The following is a 6,800-nucleotide window of genomic DNA, read 5'->3' as shown; positions in this document are numbered from 1 at the left end:
CTCCATATAGAGAGTCAAATACGCCAGAGTCACACATCCCAAATCACTAGCTGCATATCTACTCAGCAAGAAACACTTGGTCAAGGTGGGAAGTGAGGCCATGGAAACAGACACCTGGACACAGGGAAAGGCTCTACAGCTCTAAGCATATTAACTATACACCAAAACAAGCAGAGATTTTGGGGATGAAGAAACAGGCTCAGAGGCTCTAAGCACCTCCCACCGTCACAGAGGGCCAGCATCCATTGGGGTGCCCCTTGCGTTTGAACCCGTGTGTGCTGCCCCCAGAGCTATCAACCCATCCCTGCAACTTATTTCTTAACTTCAAATGTCAATGTGACTTTCTTCCATGATCCTTTTTTTTTTTTTTAACGGTGATTTATACTGAAGAGTGATAGAAAGGAAAGAGATTTCTAAAATATAGCCTCTGGGATCACATTAATTTTATGTGTTGAAATAACATCATTGGCTTTCTCGTTCTTAAAACACAAAGTTTGGAACAACCAACAGGGTATTTGGACTCAAAGCCAACAACAGCCTTCAGGAAGTCATGAGTCAGGAAGACAAGATTAAATCATTTTAACTGGAGGGCAACAGAAAAAAATGCCTATACAGATTTCCTTGTAAGAGATGATTTGGTCCCATCTAACAGAAGGTAATCTTGATATTTAGCAAATCCTCTAGGTTTTTTAGGGGGAAGGGGGAGAGGAAATGCTTGCGGATAACTTATAACTAAAATAATATTTAAAGGGTATATTTAAAATATTGCACATATATTTAAAATAATACACTTTGTAAGATTCTTATGTTAGATCAAAAGTAACTTTGCAATCACAGGAACAAAAATAGAGTTTATCCTAGAGTGTTTCTATAGTGACTACCAGTAATTTATGACTGGGCCTATTTCCGTGTTTTTTTATTCCTACTCAGTAAACAGCTAGTATTTGAAGTAGTAATTATGTGGTAAATACTGCATTTTAAAGATGTGTTATGCTATGGGGTGTCAGCGGATAGATCACTTTGCACTCATGTAACCTGTAGATGCCACACATCTCAGGTCAGGAAAGTGCATTTTTTTTTAAGATTGTATTTATTTATTCATGAGAGACACACAGAGAGAGGCAGAGACACAGGCAGAGAGAGAAGGAGGCTCCCTGCGGGGAGGCCATGAGAGACTAAATCCCAGGACCCCGGGATCACGCCCTCAGCCAAAGGCAGACGCTCAGCCACCCGGGTGCCCCAGGAAAGGGCATTATTTTAAAATAAACTGTGGGAGAGGACAGCTATGGTCTTTCTGTGTCACTTGTATTTATTTCTTTAAAATAATAGCTGCCTCTTTCTTAAATTATGCAAGTAATATGGAATGGCAAAAACATAAGAAGCAAAAAGCACCAGGAATCCAACGTGGTGTCCTCTAGCTCAGATAACTGCTGGGAACATTTTGCTGGCCGTATTTCAACACTTGTTCTCTGCAAAAATGGACTCATGCTATATAAACTTTCTTTTGCAGCTTGCTTTTTTCACTCTTCCATGTAAATAAATCTACTGAACAGTATTGTCCTTAATGATGTAATACTGTTTCCTTATTTCATTATTGCTTTTCTAAGAGTTCCATGGCAAAAGACAGAATGCAGGTTCACTTTCTGTTTTTAAAAGGCTGATAAGTCAAATGACTTGAGCATTTCCCCAGTGAAAGCACAACGGTCTGAAGGCCTGGAAGGGCAGGCTGCCTTGCTCGCTTTCCCGACAGGTGCTTTCTGTCCTCCTGTCCTTTCGGTGCAGGACGGCCAGTGCAAACAAACACGAGGTTGGATGCAACCAGTTTTGTAGACCAACCTCCAGACTCTGCTCCTGACTTCGTGTCATTGTGATGACCAGTTAGCTCACAGAGACCTCAAGGATCCTTCAAAAGCCCATGTGATTCGGACACCTGGGTGGATCCATGGTTGAGCATCTTCCTTCGGCTCAGGTCATGATCCCGGGGTCCTGGGATCGAGTCTCACATCAGGCTCCCTGCAGGGATCCTACTTCTTCTCATGCCTATGTCTCTGCCTCTCTTTCTCTGTGTCTCTCATGAATAAATAAATAAAATCTTAAACACACACACACACACACACACACACAGCCCATGTGATAGAAAACAAGAATGACAAGTACATCTTATCTCCAAGCTGGCTTTTCATAGATCAGGAATAAAGGAGAGCTGCATTTGCAAAGTATCGTTGACAGAAAAGCATTTGCAGTGAAGCATCTGAAACCTTTTCTCTCCTCATTCAGAAACAAGAAATTACAGTCCCCAAAATAAAGCGATTGGCTATTTTAAGCACAGAATGCCATCATTCTAAACATCAGGGTCAGGAAAGCAGTAATTCAATGCCTAATAATTTCTAGTAATTAATACATAAATCTCCTCCCCATGTAATACAACTCATTCCCGGGAGTAAACACGACATATCATCTAAAATGTACATGACAACAATTCATGCCTTTTCCTCACTTAACTTAAAATAAACAGCAATGCTCACTTGTTCGGTGGGAGAAAGACAGCCCAGAGGATTGTTACCAACTCCCTGGATTGACCTGAGCCAACGATTCTCAGAGTGTGACACCCCCAAACCACCAGCCGCACCAGCGTCACCTGGAAACTTGTAATCAATGCACGTTCTCAGGCCCCACCCCAGACCTTCTGTATCAGATGGTGGCGCCCAGTGCTCTGGGTTTGCTCAAGCCTGCGAGGAAATTCTGAGGTCCACCCAAGCGTGCCCTGTGCTTCCATTTACAAGTAGGCACACAGCACATATGCCCATGGAAGCTGCTCCCTTGAGACGAGTGACAGGCCCAAGCACAGCTGCCCCCAAGACTTGAGTTAAATATTTACCAAGTCAGTTATGTTTCTTCTAAAGTCTATTAATGCCATTTGTACTGGTATTATAGTTCATTTTTAACAGCTTCTGTATTTTAAAAGTGGTCTGTAAGGGAATAGATCAGATTGTACAAAAAATCTTCAAAGGTTCTACACTCACATCATTCCATAAGATGTACAGACTTCGGCCTCCAATTAAAACAACTAAAACTCCGGTTGTGGATAATGGATTCTGAATGTGGTTGGTGTGAGAATTCTGTTCATGCCTTGCTGTTATATTCAACATATTTTCAAGTGAAAGTCTAAGTAAATGTTGTAAGCTAAAATAAACTACTTAAGGTATATATGCATTGCTTCTTACGACTCCCTGGCGATGGGGCACCTGGGTGCTCAGTGGTTGAGCGTCTGCCTTCAGGATCGAATGATCCTGAGATCCAGGGATCGAGTCCAACATCGTGCTCCTGGCAGGGAAGCTGCCTCTCCCTCCATGTCTCTGCTTCTCTCTGTGTCTCTCATGAATAAATAAATAAAATCTTAAAAAAAAAAAGACTCCATGTTACATTAACTGGTTTTTATTAACTAATAATCTCTAAGATTCTATTATATTTCAAAGGAATTTTATAGTATAGCCTTTAATATATGGGTCAAAATTATAAAAATATCTTTTTATTTAAAATCAGTTTTCTTGGGGCACCTGGGAGGCTCAATTGGTTAGGCATCAGACTCTTGATTTTGGCTCAGGTCATGATCTCAGGGTCCTGAGATTAAGCCCCGAATTGGGCTCTGCACTCAGTGCAGAGTCTGCTTGAGACTTTCTCTCTCTCTCTGCCCCTCCCCTGATCGCATGCATGTTCTCTCTCTCTCTCTCTCTCTCTCTCCAATAAATAAATAAGGGGTACTTGGGTGGCTCAGTCAGTGAAGCATCTGCCTTCAGCTCAGGTCATGATCCCAGCATCCTGGGACCCAGCCCCGTCTCGGGGGTCCCTGCTCAGCAGGGAGTCTGCTTCTCCTTCTGCCCTTCCCCCTACTTGTGATCTCTCTCTCTCTCTCTCTTTCTCTCTCAAATAAATAAATAAAATCTTTAAAAATAGATAAATAAATAAAATCAGTTCTCTCTCACACACCACTCATTTGCTGAAAATATTTTTAAACCATTGAAGGAGATTTGCATTGCTAAAAAGGTTGGAAGATACTGCTGTTATTTATTTAATTAATCCCTGTTACAGGAGGTTTCAGTTACTTTCAATTTCTCAGTTTCACAAGTTATTGTAAGTCATTCTGCAGTCAACATGCAAATGAAAGTTTATTACACTTGTCTTCCACGTCTTCAATTTCATCCTCTAAGTTCTATGCAATGGAAATTTTCATTTTACCTCTTGCCTCTACCATTGCAGAGAACTTGGCAATGCAGGAAATTGCCGTTTCCACAGATACCCCAGCAACGAGTGACTGCTTGGTTAGCCCAAACGGCTTGGAACCATTTGTGTGATTCTTCAAGGAGGGACTGCTTCTTCTTTCATGGTTCCAAACTTGTAATCTGTCCAGCTTGAATGCTGGAAATCCAAACAAGAAAACAAACAAACAAACAAGTGATCAAACAAACAACTGATGCAGCTGCCTCAGCAGAGGTAGAGAAATTCGTCTGGACTTGAGTCCTCAGGCCAAGGCAAACAATTGCTGGCCTGCGAATCAGTTGCTAGAAAGACTAACATCTCTAGGTGATGGGCTATGTAGCAAGAAGGAAGTGATGCCCTGGGTAGACAGGCTTGGAGTATTGGCTTGGCTAAAATATTACATTCCGCTCTCTGTAATATAAAACCCGAGGTTCAATATGGTCCAGTCATTGGCAATTGCATGTCACTCAACCTGATAAAAGCCTGCTACTCCATGTGATTAAGGGACATAGAAGAGCCTACGCAGGCAATGCTCCCAATTCAGTGGGAAACACCGGGACTGTCACAGTATCTTCTGGAACCTCTGAACAACCAGTCAGCTTGAGCCCTCCCTGAGGTGGTGGCTAACCAACCATCTCTCCAATATACCCTATATCACCTCAATAAGATCAGTGAATACTCTTCAATGTATTTTTTCTCCTTCTTCACCTAGCCTTTTTTTTTTTTTTGAGAGAAAGAGAGAGAGAGAGAGAGAGAGGGAGGGAGAGTGCAAGGGAGGAGGGGCAGAGATGGAGAGAGGGAGAATCTCTAGCCGGCTCCACACTGAGCACAGAACCCGAGGTGGAACTCCATCTCACAACCCTGAGCCAAAATCAAGAGTTGGACACTCAGCCACCTGAGTCACCCAGGTGCCCTCTTCTTCACCTGGTCTTAATTTGAAAGTTTTTGAGTGATTTTAGTTACTACTCCTTCCAATTCCTACGTCTGAGATAATTTAGCACTTTTGATTTAATATTGTTAAATTATCCATAAAGGATGTTCTTCTGTTTCAAGAGTTCATTACTACACTTCTATCCAGATTCCCAGATATGGGCATACTACAGATGTAAATATCTCAAGTTTCATTGCCCCTGATGGTTTCCTGTCATCTTCTTGCCTTATTGTCATATCTCCCTGGGTTTTGTGGGTTTGTGGTCTGCTTAGAGCATTTCCTTATGAAAATTCTTCCTTTGGGACCACTTGAGTGATACCGTCTCTGAACTCATGCCTCCTTCAAGTTTCTTTGATATGGGAAAGGGTTATCTTAGCTAGGTATAGGATTGTGGCTTACAGTTCTTTTCTCTAAAAGTCCAGATCTGATTCTACTGTCTTTTCTTTTTAAAGATTTATTTGTTTATTCATGAGAGACAGAGAGAAAGAGAGGCAGAGACATAGGCAGAGGGACAAGCAGGCTCCCCAGTGGGAGCCCAATGTGGGACTCAATCCTGGGGCTCCAGGATCACACCCTGAGCCAAAGGCAGATGGTCAACAGCTGAGCCTCCTAGGCATCCCTGATTCTACTGTCGTCTTCTTCTTTTTTTCTCCTTCTTCTTCTTCTTCTTCTTCTTCTTCTTCTTCTTCTTCTTCTTCTTCCTTTCTCATCCTCCTCCTCCTCCTTCCTTTTTTGTCTTTCATCTTCCAGCATTGCATGTGAGATGTCCAAGGCCAGTGTGATTCTTTTTCTTTGGAAAGTGATGTAGTCTTTTTTGCCTGAAGGTTTTATGATTTTCTCTTTGGTTCTTGAACTCAGGTACTGTATTGGGATTTTTCCTAAATCCGTGTCTTTTCTCATATACACAGTCTGGAAATCAGTACACCCTTTCAATCTATAGGCCACCAATATCTATTTGACTTACAGAAATTTTCTTTTATTATTTCTTAAAGTATTGGCTCCTCTTCTGGAGCTCCATTATAGAAGTAGATGTTTAGGCCTGTTCTCCAAGTCTCTTATCTTCTATCTATATCTATATCTATATATGTATCTATATCTATATCTATCTATCTATGCCCTGCCCCGCCTCCATCACTGAAATAGTCCTTGGACTTGTTTTCTTAAGCCCGCTAATTTGGGTCTCAACAGCAAACTTGTACTGATCTTTGGAATTGCTTAATTGATAAATCATATTTTTTTAGCTTCAACAATTCCTGCCCCGGTTGCCTGTCCCAATTTTCCCTACAAAACTGTTGTCTCTTTTAGCAGCTTCATTTCCTTGAGTATGTATTCTATTTGTTACAACTTGTCATTCTGTCTTTGACTGCAGACCTTCCTTGCCATAGCTGTTGCTGGACGTCTGACTGGAGCACCCAGGTAAGATCATTTAAATTCCCCGGGGAAAGCAGCTATGACAGGAAGAGGGAAGCAAACTCCATCCCAGGGAGCTCATGAGGAGAAGTCAGGCCACCAACTCCCAATGATATACATGGGAGTGAGTTCCCTGACACTGGTCTCCATGTACTTTATCAATCTCACTGGCATAAAGGGCTTAACTAACCCTGTTAACTAC

The sequence above is a fragment of the Vulpes vulpes genome, chromosome 12, assembly GCF_048418805.1.
Source record: "Vulpes vulpes isolate BD-2025 chromosome 12, VulVul3, whole genome shotgun sequence".
NCBI classification, from domain to species: Eukaryota; Metazoa; Chordata; class Mammalia; order Carnivora; family Canidae; genus Vulpes; species Vulpes vulpes.
The sequence above is the reverse complement of the archived record's forward strand: the minus strand, read 5'-3'. Positions refer to the sequence as shown.